Source organism: Procambarus clarkii, chromosome 3 (assembly GCF_040958095.1).
Source record: "Procambarus clarkii isolate CNS0578487 chromosome 3, FALCON_Pclarkii_2.0, whole genome shotgun sequence".
NCBI classification, from domain to species: Eukaryota; Metazoa; Arthropoda; class Malacostraca; order Decapoda; family Cambaridae; genus Procambarus; species Procambarus clarkii.
The window spans coordinates 28,296,960-28,317,620 of NC_091152.1; positions in this window are offsets into that span (position 1 = coordinate 28,296,960).

The following is a 20,661-nucleotide window of genomic DNA, read 5'->3' on the forward strand; positions in this document are numbered from 1 at the left end:
TTTGGTTTTCAGAGACAGGGGCATATTTCCACTAAGAGTCCGTCTCATTCCAATCGTCATCCAGTTTGGAGTGTGTCAGCTAGCTCTCAGGATTCTGATTCAGATGACTCCACGTATCTTCGACAGTGGAATCGTCATGGTCGAAGAGATAATTCATTCCGTCCACCACCTCGAGAACTCGATTATGATGGTAAATCTGATTGGACTCCGTTCTATCGCCGTTTCACATCGTATGCAGCGGAAAAAAGATTGGAGTGGCACGACTTCTCTAACAAACTTGGGTTGGTGTCTTAAGAGAAAAGCTAGTGATTTTTACAACCGGATACTAGACCGGGAACCATCAATTGATTATACTCGCATGATGCACAAACTTGTAAAGAGATTTGGAGATAGGGAGGCTTTAGACATGGCAATAATTAAATTTTCTCAGGCCCACCAGGAGAATGGTGAGGAAATCTTAGAATGGGCTGATAGAGTCTAGCACTTGGCCCATCGAGCCTACAAACATCTGGAACGGGGAGAGGAAGAGCAGATGGCAATCATGCGATTTGGCCAAGGTTTGTTAGATAAGCGTTTAGCAGAGTATATTTCCAACGCTAATAATTCGTCCATGGAAAAAGCCATTGATAGGGCTCAAACATTTGAGCATAATTCTGTTGCTATTCACGGGTCAGCAGGGTCATCCTCAGTTAGTTCCCAGCAGCAGAGGTCCCAAGGGCCAGCAGTGCGGATAAATGCCGTGGGTAGGCCTTCCCGAAATGAACAACCAGCCAGGAGTAATTTGGCTTTCCACCTCCACACAAGGACACCCTCAAAATTGCCAGAGTCGTCACCGGATAATAGTTTATCAGGCCAGGGTAAGGGGGGATCTCCGGCAAACAAATGCTGGATCAGGATCTCCATCTCTTGCGGGAATGGATACAAAATTAGATAAATTGACAGGCATGAACGCAAAACTAGACGAAGTCGTCTCAGGAATCTCAGGGGTTCGTGACAAATTGAACGAGGTATGTGAGGGTTTGAGGCGTCTCACAAACGCCATCATATCGCCTCGGGGCCAACGCACCCCATCACCTAGGAGGAGTAATAATTGTTACCTATGTGGGGAAGAGGGTCATTTTGCTCGCGATTGCCAACAATCTAGGAGTGGCCAAGGACGAAGGCCGTAAACAGGAAGAGCGTTCCAACGATAAGTATCATGTTTCATTTCTGGAGGAGGATCAGTTTTTAAATAAAGATGGGTCGGCTCAAGAGGCCTAGATTCGACCCATGACTTGCCAGACCAGCAGAGCGTGGTTACACCCCCTCCAAGCCCTTCTCGAGACACCTAGTCCTTCTCGAGGGTTCAAAACTTATACCCTCCAAATACCAGCACTGGATATTCATCAGGAAGTTTGGCCGCCTGATCAGACATTTGCAGAAGGTGCACCTGGAACGATAGCACTGGCGTACGAAAAGAACATAAGTGACGGACAAGTGTCGCAAGATGAAGATGACTTCTATCAACATGAGGGAGTACATTTAAGGTTCCAGCAAGTAGGTGAAGAGGAAGGATTCTCTCAAGAGCAGAGTAGTTGTTTTCCCAGGTAGGATGAGGTAGACCAATCCTGCACACCCGAGGGCATCGATAAGCAGGAAAGGGAGGAACAAGAACAAATAACTATTAGGCAATTACGGTCTGGGTCCATGTTCTGGATCCCGATTCAAGTAGAGAACGTAATGGTGAAAGCAATAGTTGACACAGCAGCAGAGGTCACAATTATTTCTCAAGAGGTTCATCAACAGTTGATACCTCCACCCCAGTAATAAGGCGGATCACACTCAATACCGCGGGGAAATGTATGTGTTTTCCAGGAACACTGATAGGGCCAGTTACATTACTAATTGCTGGAGGGAAATTTGAAGTAAACATATATGTAGCACCAATTGAAGATAACATGCTATTGGGGCTTGATTTTATGAAACGTCAGGGCATCGGCCTGGCCTTGGCTCAATCTCAGATGATATTACAGGGACAAATTATTCCTATGCAATTAGGAAGGGAAGATGCATCAGACCCAAACTCCAACCCTTGCATAGCTAAAGTGGCGGTGTCTCAACACACAGTCATTCCACCTTGGTCGGTGGCAAACGTCCTATGTGAACTGGACAATAACATGCCACAATACCTAGTGGAACCCTTGGATGAGGGGAGGGTATCAATAATGCGCACATTGCACCAAAATGGGAAAACCCTACGAATATGTGTACTTAATGTCACAGAAAGGAACCTCACATTGAAGAGACAGATGCATGTGGCTAACGCAGAAGCAGCATGGGAAGTTTTACCCAAGTCTAGGCCAGTGATGGCTGTAAGGTCGATAGGGGAAACATCACAGGAAACCCACGATAATCTACCCACTCATATGTTAAACCTGTTACAGGACATAGAAGAGACCCTGACAGCAGAACAGGTGTGCCAACTGTCTCATTTGTTACTGACATATAAAGATGTATTTGTGGCAAGCGAATTTGACTTGGGTTCTTTTAATGAAGTGTTTACACCACATCAACACAGGCAATGCCAGACCGGTGAAACAAAAAATACGACGAATACCAGCATGTTTTGCACAGGAGGAAAAAGGAAACCTTCAGCAAATGGTTGATGCAGGTATTATTCAACCATCAATGTCAGAGTGGGCATCGGCACCAGTATTAGGGAGGAAAAGGGATAGCTCAGTTCAGTGGTGCATGGACTACCGGGATCTGAATTCCCGTACCGTAAAAGACGTATATCCACTTCCATTAGTTGATGAATGTTTAGACACGTTAGCAGGGAACGAATGGTTCAGTAAATTAGATGGCAATTCAGCGTATTACCAAATTAACGTAGCAGAGGAAGACCGAAAAAAGTCGGCATTTATCACCAAGTATGGTCCTTTTGAGTTTAAAAAATTGCCTTTTGGCCTTTGCAATGCACCAGGTACCTATGCAAGAATCATGAATCTAGTGTTACGAGAATTAAATTGGGAGACCGTACTAGCTTTTTTGGATGACATCTTAGTGCTAGGTGAGTCCTTTCAGAGTCATCTCTTCAACCTGGAACAAGTTTTTGAACGAATTAGAAAATATGGTCTACGCCTTAAGCCACAAAAATGTGCTTTGTTTAGAAGGCGGGTGGAATTCTTGGGCAGAATAGTTAGCCGGACGGGGCTAGAATTGGGAAAGGAGGCAATAGAGGCAGTGGTAAGGTGGCAAACCCCTTGGTCCTCCAAGGATGTGGAAAAATTCTTAGGATTAGCCAACTATCACAGGGCTTTTATAGAAGGATTTGCGAAGCTAGCAGCCCCTTTATATGCATTAACCGGGGCAAACAAATTTAATTGGGAATGTAAACATCAAGAGGCTTTCGGCGCTATCAAAACTGCTTTGACTACGGCCCCTGTTTTGGGACTACCCAATGGACAGGATCCATTTATCCTGGATACTGACGCCTCTGATTGGGCAATAGGTGCTGAGTTGCTGCAGGTTCAGGACGAGCAGGAGAAGGTCATTGCTTATGCTGGTTTTGCATTAACCCCAGAGCAAAGACGGTATTGCACTACCAGGAAGGAATTGTTAGCTGTTGTGAGGTTTACCAGACTTTTTCGGCACTATTTACTGGGCCGGCCTTTTATTATCCGAACGGATCATGGCAGTCTGGTATGGTTGACTAGGTTCAAGAACCCCCAGGGCCAATTAGCTCGTTGGTTGGAAGAACTAAGCCAGTTTGACTTGAAAATACAAGACAAGGACGGAAAGAAACACACCAATGCGGACTCGTTGTCGAGGGAAGGGGACAACCAGCAGCTATGTACACATTTCCGTCATGTCATTCCCTTACAGGACTTACCGTGCGGGGGCTGTTCTTATTGTCACAGGGCACACCAAAACTGGGCAACATTCCAAGAAACGGTAGATGACGTGGTACCACTAGCTACAGGATCATTCGATTGTGCATGTAGTATTCAGGCTCGGGGGACAATTAGACAAATAAACACCAAGCCTCTCTCGACAGACTGGTGGTCGGAAGACAACAATTTGGTTGTGTTCCCATGGGACCCGGAGGAGGATACAGATCAAAGAGAAGTAGAGGACACATCCGGAATGAGACGGAATGGAGCCCTACCAAACATAGTAAGCATTTGAATACTCACAAAGGCCACGGGGGACAGATATGGGATGCCCATTCGGGAATTGCAGGAGCAGACTGAAAATGACCCAAACATGAGAATGGTGAGAGCATGGGTAGGGGGCCAACACCCGGCAGAGGGGGACCTATTCGGAGCCAGCCCCGCCATAAAATACTACTGGCTCAACAAAGAGGCCTTTGTTTTAGAAAATGACCTTTGGTGGTGGCATAAGGTAGACCAGGATGGAATGGCTCAAAAACTGTTATACATCCCCAATAGCTTGAGACAGGAAGTGTTGAATTTATGCCATGATATACCCAATATGGGTCATCAGGGCAGGAATCGCACATTGGAGAGAGTCAAATCAAGGTATTTTTGGTACGGACTAACAACCCAGGTTGCTAATTATGTGGCTTCACGCCATCTCTGCAGTATCAAAAAAAAGCGTCCAAATCCAGTAGGCATGAGTTGCTCAAGTACCATGCAGGGGCACCCATGGAAAGGGTACACTTAGACTTTTTGGGACCACTGCCCAAGACTCAGAAGGGTAATGAATATCTCTTGGTAATGGTGGATCAATTTACCAAATGGATAGAATGCGTGCCACTACCATCCCAAACCGCTGAGGATACGGCAAGAGCGGCGCTCGATGGATTCTTCACCCGGTTTGGGTATCCATTTGAAATATTTACCGATCAAGGGAGAAACTTTGAGAGTGACTTGTTCACTAAACATTGTGAAATGATGCACATCCACAAGACCCGTACCACAGCTTATAGGCCGTCAGCGAATGGCCAGGTAGATCGGTACAATAGAACCATCATGAATGCCTTGCGATGTTATGTCAGTTCTCAACAGGATAGTTGGGATGACTACGTTCAACACATAGCTGGGGCAATTAGGTCAAGCGTGAATCGACGAACGGGATTCATCCCTAACAAGTTAATGCTTGGCCGAGAAACTAACCAGCCAATAGATCTGATGTATCCCCAGGAGGGATATCCTATCCAATATGCAATATCTTATTTAGCGCATTTGCAACGGGAAATAGAAAGGGCACACGAGCTAGCCCGAAAAACTCTCTCATCTTCCCAAGAACGAATGAAGAAGGATTACGATCTGAGGGCACGATTACAGACCTATGAAAAGGGCGATCTGGTTTATCTGCTGGATACAGCACAGACAAAAGGGAAGTGTAAAAAATTATCGCCGCAATGGAAAGGACCAGGAATCATCATTCATAAATTTTCATCCTGTTTATTTAGGGTTAAGCTTCAGCGTGACCTCACGACAGTAAATCATGATAGACTAAAGAAGTGTAAGGACCGTGTATGTCCAAACTGGGTGATTCACTTTAAACAGCACAGGACCCGGGTTTCAGAAGCGACATCATTACCTTATCAAGACCTTTACTGCGTATGTAGGCAGCCATATGACGGGAAATTTATGGTGTAATGTGATGGGTGTGCTGAATGATTTCATGGGAGCTGTGTGGGAGCAACCGTGGTGAATGTACGTTCTCAGCCGGAGTATATATGTCCATGGTGTAAGAACGCACGTAGGGAATAGTTTCAATACATGCCTTTCTTACTGTTAAGTCACTGTTTATTGCAGCACTGCGCCTCAACACAACGATGGCTAACAAGGAGTCATCTTCTGATTACTCAGACTACGAGTCGGAAACCCCACGGGAGTCAAAGGGACCAGGGAAGATCCGAGGTGTACCTATCATCTCAGGGTGGGGATTATTAATGAAGTATTTGGAAACTCAACTCCAGTTGAGTCGGGTGGAACGTCCTGGGTGGGAGACACTGGAACCCCCGAAGGCCATGGACAAATTCGTTCAGTCTCATTACTCCTCTAGCGAAAATATGAGTCTGGCAAGACATCGCCAGACCGGAGACACAATGTCTCTTTCTAATCCTACCTCAAGTGTGGACACGCGTCTAGGGACGTGTCACCAGGATTGTATAGGCCCACAAAATCCCACCAGTGTATTTACGGCTTCTTCCACCTGGAGTATCTCTTTCTTTGACAGTCATTTCAGGGTAAACGATACCCTAAGGGGGACTTAATTTCCGGTGAGGACACTCTCCTCCCAATTTACGCTATGCGAAAAATCAACCTGCAGATCAAAGAGCTGAATCCAACACCGACCCACAGTCTGGCGGGGGGGGGGGGGAAGGTCATGGCATACATGAACCCAATGGAATACCGACGGAGCTGTGAGACCCCACCGGGTTGGACAATATCATTGGGTCTCTACCCAGACTATGCAGATGCCATGTCCCTTAAAACCCTAAACATATATATGAATATAATGCCCACTGTACCTCTGGGGCCAATCGGGTTTGATTGGGAAATGACAACCCTGGAAGAGAGAAAGGTACAGAGTGAAGTATTCCGACACGTACTCCAATATGCCTCGGTGAGGCGACCTTTAATAATTTCCTTGCGTCCCAAAAGGGGAGATAATTCGGACTTAATCTACTTTACAGCGCTCACCGATCTGCAAGAATTCTGTGGTTCCGCTCAACCTATGCATATGCGAGGTTTCACAGGGTCTGGGAATACAGTTCAAAAATGGCTCAACTACTTCCCAATTACCTATTTTAGTTTGGATATTGGGGAGAGGCCGATAGTCCAGCAAATAAATACAGTGAAAGTAATACCAAGAGGGCGACTGCTCCTGGAATCAGCAGCACCAGTGTTAACCAGGGCAGGGCCAAGCGCCCTTTCATCGCCCGCTTACATCGGGGAAGTGGGGATATGTGTAGCAAAATGGCTAAACATAGACATAGAACTCCTGGCCAAAGTCACTACCGAGAACGGTCAGAGGCTTTTCAATCTTGTACAAAAGAAACAATAAAAAAAACAATAATTGTAGAGTGTAGTGTAATTGTACAAAGTGTGAATATAAATAACATTATAAATATAGAAAATTAAAAAATTAAAATAATGCCTAATTTAATACATGTAAAAAGATGCAAGGAAGTACTTGCATACCAGTAAAATATATAATTTTATACTTATAAAAATAAACTAAATATCTTAGTATAGTATTTCAAGTGAACCAAGAATAAATACTATACCAAAAGCGAATCATAAATGTGTAAATAATGAACCAATTACAATATTCTTTTTTTAATTAAAACCAGACATTCTATTCCATTATCATACACACCATTCCACCCCTCAATGTGAAGCCAGTGGTGGGTGTATCCAAGAAAGGGACAGTTTAAGTTAAAATAATTTCTAATACACACCTTACTTTATAGGGACGGGGGGAGCTACCTAATGTGTGGAGCACTGGTAGCTCCACACAGCTACCAGTGTAGCTGTGTGGAGGGAACCACATTCAAAATACCCGCCAGGGTAACTTTTTAGATTAGCTACTCCTGATTGGTGGGTGGAAGCTCGACGCCGTGCGTCTGCGCATCACCCGCGCGCATGCCTGGAGGCGAGAGGGAGGCCAGACGAGAACCGCACCTGGCTGAAGAAAGGCCTGTTAGTAACGCCCCCTGGACTGTGGTTATCCAGCACCCCACATTGGCGAGCTATCATTGGACCTCGCCCATCCTCGCCCCTAGAAGCCGTCGTATTTCTTCAGCAACCCTGGGAGAAGACTTCAGCCCAAGGTGAGCCGCTGTTTTCCCCGTTTTCTCCACATTCCCATGTATGTTGATTACCACGTGGTTGGTCAGCCATAGTCCCTAGGCGACCGCCTCCACAGCTGCAATCAATATAGTCTTGTCGTACCAAATGACTTCATAGTTTAATTAAGAAGAGGTTTGGAGAATCTTGGTAGGAATTGCTATAGTAGACGCTAAAATATTTTAAGTATAGTAGAGAGATAGTCCTCTATCACTAGCGTTATCTACTTGTATACAAAGTACACTAGTATACAGATTAATACAGGGTATACTGGTATACAGAATAAACTATTCAGAATATTAATATACAAACAAATATAATATTCTGCCCGTAACGCTATGCATGTTGTGACTTTGTAAGATTGTAAAAAATAAACAATATTTTGTCATCTCACAAACCCATTATACCTTCTTCTAAATAATTAAATGAATAAAGCTTAAGGAACCATGGGTATCTTCCTACATTAAATCTCGTGACATGGCCTAGGTAAAGATACTTAGATGATAAACATGTTAGAAAGATACTAGTGGATATTAGATATTCTCAATTCTTCGAGAGGTTGAAACCTCTACTTCCTAGCAAAGTTCACCGTTTACATAAAAAAGATACTCATAGAGGAAGAAAAGATACTCCATTACCAACAAAAACCACAGAAAAGATAGTCCATTATAATGAGAATATAGTATAAAGAAGTGTCCCTTCGGGTCGTTTTCTAAAAGCACTCCACATTTATATTAACAAGAACTATGTTATATTAGTTTCTCCCTCTCTTTCTCCCTGGCTCCTTTAGGACCGTCCGTAGGGTGCATGGCCACCGTCGGTGCATACAGAGGGGCCTTTACCGCGGGTGTAAACAGGACCTGTGGCCTCGCCTGCGTCAGTAGTCCTGCGGCTGTTAGGATCTGTAGCCTCGCTTGCGTCAGTAGTCCTGCGGCTGTTAGGATCTGTAGCCTCGCTTGCGTCAGTAGTCCTGCGGCTGTTAGGTTCTGTAGCCTCGCTTGTGTCAGTAGTCCTGCGGCTGTTAGGTTCTGTAGCCTCGCTTGCGTCAGTAGTCCTGCGGTTGTTAGGTTCTGTAGCCTCGCTTGCGTCAGTAGTCCTGCGGTTGTTAGGTTCTGTAGCCTCGCTTGCGTCAGTAGTCCTGCGGTTGTTAGGTTCTGTAGCCTCTCTTGCATCAGTAGTCCTGCGGCTGTTAGGTTCTGTAGCCTCTCTTGCGTCAGTAGTCCTGCGGCTGTTAGGTTCTGTAGCCTCGCTTGCGTCAGTAGTCCTGCGGCTGTTAGGTTCTGTAGCCTCGCTTGCGCCAGTAGTCCTGCGGTTGTTAGGATCTGTAACCTCGCTTGCGTCAGTAGTCCTGCGGCTGTTAGGTTCTGTAGCCTCGCTTGCGTCAGTAGTCCAGCGGTTGTTAAGATCTGTAGCCTCGCTTGCGTCAGTAGTCCAGCGGTTGTTAGGATATGTAGCCTCTCTTGCGTCAGTAGTCTTGCGGCTGTTAGGTTCTGTAGCCTCTCTTGCGTCAGTAGTCCTGCGGCTGTTAGGTTCTGTAGCCTCTCTTGAGTCAGTAGTCCTGCGGCTGTTAGGTTCTGTAGCCTCGCTTGCGTCAATAGTCCAGCGGTTGTTAGGTTTCTGTAGTCTCGCTTGCGTCAGTAGTCCTGCGGTTTGCTAGCCTCATATACTATTTACTTCTTATAACCCAATCGTCGAGAGCGTCATTTGTTTTACTGTATGCAGAGATTGATTTTGTGAGTGAGGGAGAGGGGCTAGAGTAAGGGTGAGGGTGAGAAAGAGTGAGGAGAGGGAAGGGCACATTTTGTGAGTGAGGGAGAGGGGCTAGAGTAAGGGTGAGGGTGAGAAAGAGTGAGGAGGGGGAAGGGCACATTTTGTGAGTGAGGGAGAGGGGCTAGAGTAAGGGTGAGGGTGAGAAAGAGTGAGGAGAGGGAAGGGCACATTTTGTGAGTGAGGGAGAGGGGCTAGAGTAAGGGTGAGGGTGAGAAAGAGTGAGGAGGGGGAAGGGCACATTTTGTGAGTGAGGGAGAGGGGCTAGAGTAAGGGTGAGGGTGAGAAAGAGTGAGGAGGGGGAAGGGCACATTTTGTGAGTGAGGGAGAGGGGCTAGAGTAAGGGTGAGGGTGAGAAAGAGTGAGGAGGGGGAAGGGCACATTTTGTGAGTGAGGGAGAGGGGCTAGAGTAAGGGTGAGGGTGAGAAAGAGTGAGGAGGGGGAAGGGCACATTTTGTGAGTGAGAGAGAGGGGCTAGAGTAAGGGTGAGGGTGAGAAAGAGTGAGGAGGGGGAAGGGCACAGAGACGTGAACATCAAGCACAGATCTCCTTCAACTCTGCACGGAACTTGAATTACAAAACAATAATATAATATAATACACACAAGACAGGTTCAACAACCACTCCTTCTCCCTACCAATTGTTCTGATCAACCTCTTGAGTGACGGGCTGGGCCAAGGAAAGTTGCTCAATCCTATTATCATTTGTATTGACTGAATAGTTGTGTAGAGTTTCAGAAATAATTTTGTGGCAGATGGTAATGTTTATAACGATTTGGTGTGAATTCGTACAGTGTTCTGTGTCACTACCGACTGCTACACTGTGTTCTGTGTCACTCTACCGACTGCTACACTGTATTCTGTGTCACTCTACCGACTGCTACACTGTGTTCTGTGTCACTCTACCGACTGCTACACAGTATTCTGTGTCACTCTACCGACTGCTACACTGTGCTCTTTGTCACTCTACCGACTGCTACACTGTGCTCTCTGTCACTACCGACTGCTACACTGTGTTCTGTGTCACTCTACCGACTGCTACACTGTGTTCTGTGACACTCTACCAACTGCTACACTGTGTTCTGTGACACTCTACTGACTGCTACACTGTGTTCTGTGTCACTCTACCGACTGCTACACTGTGTTCTGTGTCACTCTACCGACTGCTACACTGTGTTCTGTGTCACTCTACCGACTGCTACACTGTGTTCTGTGACACTCTACTGACTGATACACTGTGTTCTGTGTCACTCTACCGACTGCTACACTGTGCTCTGTGTCACTCTACCGACTGCTACACTGTGTTCTGTGTCACTCTACCGATTGCTACACTGTGTTCTGTAACACTCTACCGACTGCTACACTGTGTTCTGTGACACTCTACTGACTGATACACTGTGTTCTGTGTCACTCTACCGACTGCTACACTGTGCTCTGTGTCACTCTACCGACTGCTACACTGTGTTCTGTGTCACTCTACCGATTGCTACACTGTGTTCTGTAACACTCTACTGACTGCTACACTGTGTTCTGTGTCACTCTACCGACTGCTACACTGTGTTCTGTGACACTCTACCGACTGCTACACAGTATTCTGTGTCACTCTACCGACTGCTACACTGTGTTCTGTGACACTCTACTGACTGCTACACTGTGTTCTGTGTCACTCTACCGACTGCTACACAGTGTTCTGTGACACACTACCGACTGCTACACTGTGCTCTGTGTCACTCTACCGACTGCTACACTGTGTTCTGTGTCACTCTACCGACTGCTACACAGTGCTCTGTGACACACTACCGACTGCTACACTGTGTTCTGTGACACTCTACCGACTGCTACACAGTGTTCTGTGTCACTCTACCGACTGCTACACTGTGTTCTGTGTCACTACCGACTGCTACACTGTGCTCTGTGTCACTTCCGACTGCTATACTGTGTTCTGTGTCACTACCGACTGCTACACTGTGTTCTGTGTCACTCTACCGACTGCTACACAGTATTCTGTGTCACTCTACCGACTGCTACACAGTGTTCTGTGTCACTCTACCGACTGCTACACTGTGTTCTGTGTCACTCTAGCGACTGCTACACTGTGTTCTGTCACTCTACCGACTACTACACTGTGTTCTGTGTCACTCTACCGACTGCTACACTGTGTTCTGTGTCACTCTACCGACTGCTACACTGTGTTCTGTGTCACTCTAGCGACTGCTACACTGTGTTCTGTGTCACTCTACCGACTGCTACACTGTGTTCTGTGTCACTACCGACTGCTACACTGTGCTCTGTGTCACTCTACCGACTGCTACACAGTATTCTGTGTCACTCTACCGACTGCTACACTGTGTTCTGTGTCACTCTACCGACTGCTACACTGTGTTCTGTGTCACTCTACCGACTGCTACACTGTGTTCTGTGTCACTCTACCGACTGCTACACTGTGTTCTGTGTCACTCTACCGACTGCTACACTGTGTTCTGTGTCACTACCGACTGCTACACTGTGTTCTCTGTCACTACCGACTGCTACACTGTGCTCTCTGTCACTACCGACTGCTACACAGTGTTCTGTGTCACTCTACCGACTGCTACACTGTGTTCTGTGTCACTCTACCGACTGCTACACTGTGTTCTGTGACACTCTACCGACTGCTACACTGTGCTCTCTGTCACTACCGACTGCTACACAGTGTTCTGTGCCACTCTACCGACTGCTACACTGTGTTCTGTGTCACTCTACCGACTGCTACACTGTGTTCTGTGACACTCTACCGAATGCTACACAGTATTCTGTGTCACTCTACCGAATGCTACACTGTGTTCTGTGACACTCTACTGACTGCTACACTGTGTTCTGTGTCACTCTACCGACTGCTACACTGTGTTCTGTGTCACTCTACCGACTGCTACACTGTGTTCTGTGACACTCTACTGACTGCTACACTGTGTTCTGTGTCACTCTACCGACTGCTACACTGTGTTCTGTGACACTCTACTGACTGCTACACTGTGCTCTGTGTCACTCTACCGACTGCTACACTGTGCTCTGTGTCACTCTACCGACTGCTACACTGTGTTCTGTGTCACTCTACCGACTGCTACACTGTGTTCTGTGACACTCTACTGACTGCTACACTGTGTTCTGTGTCACTCTACCGACTGCTACACTGTGTTCTGTGACACTCTACCGACTGCTACACAGTATTCTGTGTCACTCTACCGACTGCTACACTGTGTTCTGTGACACTCTACTGACTGCTACACTGTGTTCTGTGTCACTCTACCGACTGCTACACTGTGCTCTGTGTCACTACCGACTGCTACACTGTGTTCTGTGTCACTCTGCCGACTGCTACACAGTATTCTGTGTCACTCTACCGACTGCTACACAGTGTTCTGTGTCACTCTACCGACTGCTACACAGTGTTCTGTGACACACTACCGACTGCTACACTGTGCTCTGTGTCACTCTACCGACTGCTACACTGTGATCTGTGTCACTCTACCGACTGCTACACAGTGTTCTGTGACACACTACCGACTGCTACACTGTGTTCTGTGACACTCTACCGACTGCTACACAGTGTTCTGTGTCACTCTACCGACTGCTACACTGTGTTCTGTGTCACTACCGACTGCTACACTGTGCTCTGTGTCACTACCGACTGCTACACTGTGTTCTGTGTCACTACCGACTGCTACACTGTGTTCTGTGTCACTCTACCGACTGCTACACTGTGTTCTGTGTCACTCTACCGACTGCTACACTGTGTTCTGTGTCACTCTACCGACTGCTACACTGTGTTCTATGACACTCTACCGACTGCTACACTGTGTTCTATGACACTCTACCGACTGCTACACTGTGTTCTGTGTCACTCTACCGACTGCTACACTGTGCTCTGTGTCACTCTACCGACTGCTACACTGTGTTCTGTGTCACTCTACCGACTGCTACACCGTGTTCTGTGACACACTACCGACTGCTACACTGTGTTCTGTGACACTCTACCGACTGCTACACAGTGTTGTGTGTCACTCTACCGACTGCTACACTGTGTTCTGTGTCACTACCGACTGCTACACTGTGCTCTGTGTCACTACCGACTGCTACACTGTGTTCTGTGTCACTACCGACTGCTACACTGTGTTCTGTGTCACTCTACCGACTGCTACACAGTATTCTGTGTCACTCTACCGACTGCTACACTGTGTTCTGTGTCACTCTACCGACTGCTACACTGTGTTCTGTGTCACTCTACTGACTGCTACACTGTGTTCTGTGTCACTCTACCGACTGCTACACTGTGTTCTGTGTCACTCTACCGACTGCTACACTGTGTTCTGTGTCACTCTACCGACTGCTACACTGTGTTCTGTGTCACTCTACCGACTGCTACACTGTGTTCTGTGTCACTCTACCGACTGCTACACTGTGTTCTGTGTCACTCTACCGACTGCTACACTGTGTTCTGTGTCACTCTGCCGACTGCTACACTGTGTTCTGTGTCACTACCGACTGCTACACTGTGCTCTGTGTCACTCTACCGACTGCTACACAGTATTCTGTGTCACTCTACCGACTGCTACACTGTGTTCTGTGTCACTCTACCGACTGCTACACTGTGTTCTGTGTCACTCTACCGACTGCTACACTGTGTTCTGTGTCACTCTACCGACTGCTACACTGTGTTCTGTGTCACTCTACCGACTGCTACACTGTGTTCTGTGTCACTCTACCGACTGCTACACTGTGTTCTGTGTCACTCTACCGACTGCTACACTGTGTTCTGTGTCACTTTACCGACTGCTACACTGTGTTGTGTCACTCTACCGACTGCTACACTGTGTTCTTTGTCACTCTACCGACTGCACCATTCAAGTGACTGGTGGTAACACCAGTGTGGTAGTGACTGTGGTAACACCAGTGTGGTGGTGACTGTGGTAACACCAGTGTGGTAGTGACTGTGGGGGTAACACCAGTGTGGTAGTGACTGTGGTAACACCAGTGTGGTAGTGACTGTGGGGGTAACACCAGTGTGGTAGTGACTGTGGTGGTAACACCAGTGTGGTAGTGACTGTGGTAACACCAGTGTGGTAGTGACTGTGGGGGTAACACCAGTGTGGTAGTGACTGTGGTAACACCAGTGTGGTAGTGACTGTGGTAACACCAGTGTGGTAGTGACTGTGGTGGTAACACCAGTGTGGTAGTGACTGTGGTGGTAACACCAGTGTGGTAGTGACTGTGGTGGTAACACCAGTGTGGTAGTGACTGTGGTGGTAACACCAGTGTGGTAGTGACTGTGGTGGTAACACCAGTGTGGTAGTGACTGTGGTAACACCAGTGTGGTAGTGACTGTGGTAACACCAGTGTGGTAGTGACTGTGGTAACACCAGTGTGGTAGTGACTGTGGTGGTAACACCAGTGTGGTAGTGACTGTGGTGGTAACACCAGTGTGGTAGTGACTGTGGTAACACCAGTGTGGTAGTGACTGTGGTAACACCAGTGTGGTAGTGACTGTGGTGGTAACACCAGTGTGGTAGTGACTGTGGTGGTAACACCAGTGTGGTAGTGACTGTGGTAACACCAGTGTGGTAGTGACTGTGGTGGTAACACCAGTGTGGTAGTGACTGTGGTGGTAACACTAGTGTGGTAGTGACTGTGGTAACACCAGTGTGGTAGTGACTGTGGTGGTAACACCAGTGTGGTAGTGACTGTGGTGGTAACACCAGTGTGGTAGTGACTGTGGGGGTAACACCAGTGTGGTAGTGACTGTGGTGGTAACACCAGTGTGGTAGTGACTGTGGTAACACCAGTGTGGTAGTGACTGTGGTGGTAACACCAGTGTGGTAGTGACTGTGGTGGTAACACCAGTGTGGTAGTGACTGTGGTGGTAACACCAGTGTGGTAGTGACTGTGGTGGTAACACCAGTGTGGTAGTGACTGTGGTGGTAACACCAGTGTGGTAGTGACTGTGGTAACACCAGTGTGCTAGTGACTGTGGTGGTAACACCAGTGTGGTAGTGACTGTGGGGGTAACACCAGTGTGGTAGTGACTGTGGTGGTAACACCAGTGTGGTAGTGACTGTGATAACACCAGTGTGGTGGTGACTGTGGTAACACCAGTGTGGTAGTGACTGTGGGGGTAACACCAGTGTGGTAGTGACTGGTGGTAACACCAGTGTGGTAGTGACTGTGGTGGTAACACCAGTGTGGTAGTGACTGTGGTGGTAACACCAGTGTGGTAGTGACTGTGGTAACACCAGTGTGGTAGTGACTGTGGTGGTAACACCAGTGTGGTAGTGACTGTGGTGGTAACACCAGTGTAGTAGTGACTGTGGGGGTAACACCAGTGTGGTAGTGACTGTGGTAACACCAGTGTGGTAGTGACTGTGGTGGTAACACCAGTGTGGTAGTGACTGTGGTGGTAACACCAGTGTGGTAGTGACTGTGGTAACACCAGTGTGGTAGTGACTGTGGTAACACCAGTGTGGTAGTGACTGTGGTAGCACCAGTGTGGTAGTGACTGTGGTGGTAACCCCAGTGTGGTAGTGACTGTGGTGGTAACACCAGTGTGGTAGTGACTGTGGGGGTAACACCAGTGTGGTAGTGACTGTGGTAACACCAGTGTGGTAGTGACTGTGGTGGTAGCACCAGTGTGGTAGTGACTGTGGTGGTAACACCAGTGTGGTAGTGACTGTGGTAACACCAGTGTGGTAGTGACTGTGGTGGTAACATCAGTGTGGTAGTGACTGTGGTGGTAACACCAGTGTGGTAGTGACTGTGGTGGTAACACCAGTGTGGTAGTGACTGTGGGGGTAACACCAGTGTGGTAGTGACTGTGGTAGCACCAGTGTGGTAGTGACTGTGGTAGCACCAGTGTGGTAGAGGCCCCCCCCCCCCACCTGCAGGACACACACATATATTGTCCATTATCAGAGCAATAATTCCCCTGACATGGTTATTGCAAGTGAAGGAGGTGATTGTAATTTGAGTCGCTGCTGGTGGCCTTAACAATCAATATGGCGGCTTTACGAGCCTCGGTGACGCAAACCACCCAATTATGATCGCTGGCAATCGCGGGCTGCCAAACACTCTCGCTCCATAACTTCTCAATGTACGACTGTGTTTTCTGTGCTCGTGTTTGTGCGTGTATCTGTGTCAACAGAGCAGCGAGATCTGGCTCCCGTTGCCCCGCCTGTTACTGTAACGGTAACGGCGGTAATTGGTAACGACCGCTGGTGTCATAGTGACGTTAATATTCTCACCAGGAATGTGTATGTTCACCAGGAAATACACACTACACTCACCTCTACAGCGGTAATCACTCCCAATATTGCTCTAGTGGGGTAGTTGGGCCCACAACACTACAACTGTCCTTGTTATGACAAGGGATAATTACATGCTGGGTCTAATTATTCTATTCCTGTTAGTTGCTGCTGCCACTCCTCATTAAGGGTAATTAATGTGCTAATTATTGTACTTAGTACCCACTTGACCCTGAGGAGACATGTCAAGAATATGACGGATTTAGATACTCATTTCATAATTGTTGAGGTGATAGTTATGAGTTATTACTTCTTGCCCGTTGATAGTTTGGATATTAAAGCACTTGGAGAAATCTTTGAATAAGGCTATTGAACCATTAGCAGGCGATGAGTCACAACGTGGCTGATGTTGACCAGACCACACACTAGGAGGTGAAGGGACGACGACGTTTCGGTCCGTCCTGGACCATTCTCAAGTCGTTTCGGTCCAGGACGGACCGAAACGTCGTCATCCCTTCACCTTCTAGTGTGTGGTCTGGTCAACATTGAATCATTAGTCTCAGGAGCATTATGTTCAAACCCTTAAACTGCGCAAAACATCACATGATGTCTTGAGTGGCAAAGTGAAGATGACTGAAATAGCAATTAAAACTTTAAATCAGTAATTTTTTAATACAAATCAATTATACCTTACTGTAAACTCTGCCATACAAGAGGCAAGGTGTAGGTGTACTAACACTGGACTCAGAAGGTTATTACCTTGACACTGTGCGACCTCTCTTGGCCAGGTGTGATGCTTGGGAGACCTCTTCCCTCTCTGAGGCAACCTCTACATGGCACTCACAACTCTAAACTTATCACTCACAACTCACACTGAACCAAGCTTATATACAGGGCTAACAACCAGCTGGTCGGGGAAAGAGTGCCGACTGCCAAGAGGCCCTTGAGAACCTGTGTACAGGTTAATAAGTCGACTTGGTTACAGGTTGACCTGTCCACAAGTCGACCTGTCTAACAACCGTCTGAACCACATCTATACACACAACACTACACCACCTTGAAGAACGTTGTCGCACTAATCTAAGTACTCTTGAGAGAGGAAGATGACCCTACGCACACCGAGAGACCTGTGCTCAAGGATGTCACGGGGCCACAAGCTGACCTCTGAGTCAAGGGAAGAGGAGAGAAAGGAGGGGAAACACAGAAGGGAGGAAGAGAAAGGAGTGAGAAGAGAATAAGTGTTACGGACCCGAGTCCATCGTCGGAGCACGGAGCAGTGACGACAACGCCATCTGTGAGTCCGCTCCCGAAACCCCCTCCAAATGGACGACGCCATCTAGTGATGACGAGAGACGCTGCCAATACGTGCTGGATTCCCGTCTTAATTGGCTCGTGGAATAGCCGCTGCTGACCTCTGGTGAGGTGGCGCTTAGACAGCAACGCCATCTATGGAGTGAAGTGGTGGACGTCTGTGTCTAAGCTTGTAAGTGAGGTTCCCTAGAGCGTCCCAGTATTAATGACGTATCTGATTGCAGAGTCGACCTGGGCCTGCTGTGTTGGACGATGGACCAGTCTACCCAAGGCAGCCAAGGTTTCTTCACGAGTCTGCTTTGAAAAAGCTGTGAGCCACCCCCGGACGAACTCTGTTGAGAGTGTAATAACCTGCCTGAGGCGTGGCAGTGTCGGAAATCGCCTTATCCGGGGCTGGCTGGTGGAAGAGACCACCCACTGTGGTGCTTATTGAGGAGAGTGATCAGAGGGTCACACGAGGTTCCTGCCTAGGGCTCGCAACCCCAGTATCGGTTGTGGAGTGGCCTACACAGCGGAGCTGATCGGTACCTGCCAGCTACAGGCTGGATTGTGGTTGAAGGCCTCCACGACGAAGCACCCAGTGGGACTGTGATTTGGCTGGCCTGTAGCCAGGGTAGATTCGTCATAGAGTCATAGTGGATTCATCGTGGGCCACGGAAGAAGGAACCAGGGTTTCCCAGAGTGAGCATCCAGTGTCTTCGGAGGAAGACACAACTGTACATAAGTGTAGTAATAATCCCCACGTACGACTGTTATTTATTTATATATGGTGGTGGTAAATATATCATATAAATTGGAATATTTGTATCCCTCCCCCTTTAGCTTTACTTGCATTACGGAACACATCCCTTGAAAGCCTCTACTAACTTGGGGCCGGATTCCAAAACTCTAATACCATCAGAGAAGAACCCGGTTGCGTCCCAGTAGGGCCATAACAATAAGACGTTGACAGTTGACACTGCGCTTCTCCACCAGCGTGGGTGACTCACAAGCGCTCTACCCAGCAACCTGTCCTCTTAAAAATAACGTCGCTTTTGGCCGTTTACCCGTCTGGCCAAAAGTGAACGTAATTTGAAAATGAAAAAAAATGAAAATTTGGGATTTCTTTTTCAACAACAGTACGTTAAGGGTCCTCTGATAGGTTAGGTGAGCAGGAAATTCTCATAAAGTTTCAAAACGTTATGAAAAACGTTAATTGAAAGTTGCCTGTTCTAACCTTACCCAGTAGGCCGGACGACTCAAAAAGAAAACGGGACAGTACGTCACTTTTGTGAGTCAATTTCATTTCAAATTACGTCCAAATTTGGCCATAGCACGCATACGAGCCAAAAGTGACATTATTTTAAAGAGGACGGGTTGCGCAGGTAATGAGATGTGCTAATATTTTTCACATTTCTTTGAAGCCGGCGGGTATGTGAGTAGCAATAAATTTTAGAACTGTTTAACGAAACTTAGCATCTCCTGGCGCCAACAAGTCTAGCTTAGCTGACCTCTTGACCTGTCAGGGGGAGTAAAGAGAAGGAGAGAGGGATGAAGAGAGGAGATGGGGCAGAGAGAGGGATAAAGAGAGGAGACGGGAACATATGGAAAAGTGTCCTTGGAACCTGCTATGTTAGCCTCTTTTCCTAATGCGTTATTTAACTTTCATGATGTTCACTGTCATACATAAGAACATAAGAACAAAGGCAACTGCAGAAGGCCTATTGGCCCATACGGGCCAGCTCCTATTTATAACCACCCAATCCCACTCATATACTTGTCCAACCCGCGCTTGAAACAATCGAGGGACCCCACCTCCAGCACGTTACGCGGTAATTGGTTCCACAAACCAACAACCCTGTTACTGAAACCAGTATTTACCCAAGTCTTTCCTAAATCTAAACTTATCCAATTTATACCCATTGTTTCGTGTTCTGTCTTGTGTTGATACTTACAATACCCTATTAATATCCCCTTTGTTATGTCCATTCACCCACTTGTAAACCTCTATCATGTCACCCCTAACTCTTCGCCTTTCCAGTGAATGCAACTTAAGCTTTGTTAATCTTTCTTCATATGAAAGATTTCTAATTTGGGGAATTAACTTAGTCATCCTACGCAGGACACGTTCAAGTGAATTTATATCCATTCTATAACATGGCGACCAAAACTGAACTGCATAATCTAAGTGGGGCCTAACTAGAGCAAGATATAGCTTGAGAACCACACCAGGTGTCTTGTTACTAACGCTGCGATTAATAAATCCAAGTGTCCGATTTGCCTTAGTACGAACATTTATGCATTGATCCTTTTGTTTTAAATTCTTACTAATCATAACTCCCAGATCCCTTTCGCAATCCGACTTCGCAATCTCAACACCATCTACCTCGTATCTTGTAACTCTATCATCATTACCTAGCCTCAGAACTTTACATTTATCAGCATTAAACAGCATTTGCCAATCATTTGATCATTTCAAAACCCCTATCTAGATCAACTTGAAGTGATAGCGAGTCCTCCTCCGAATTA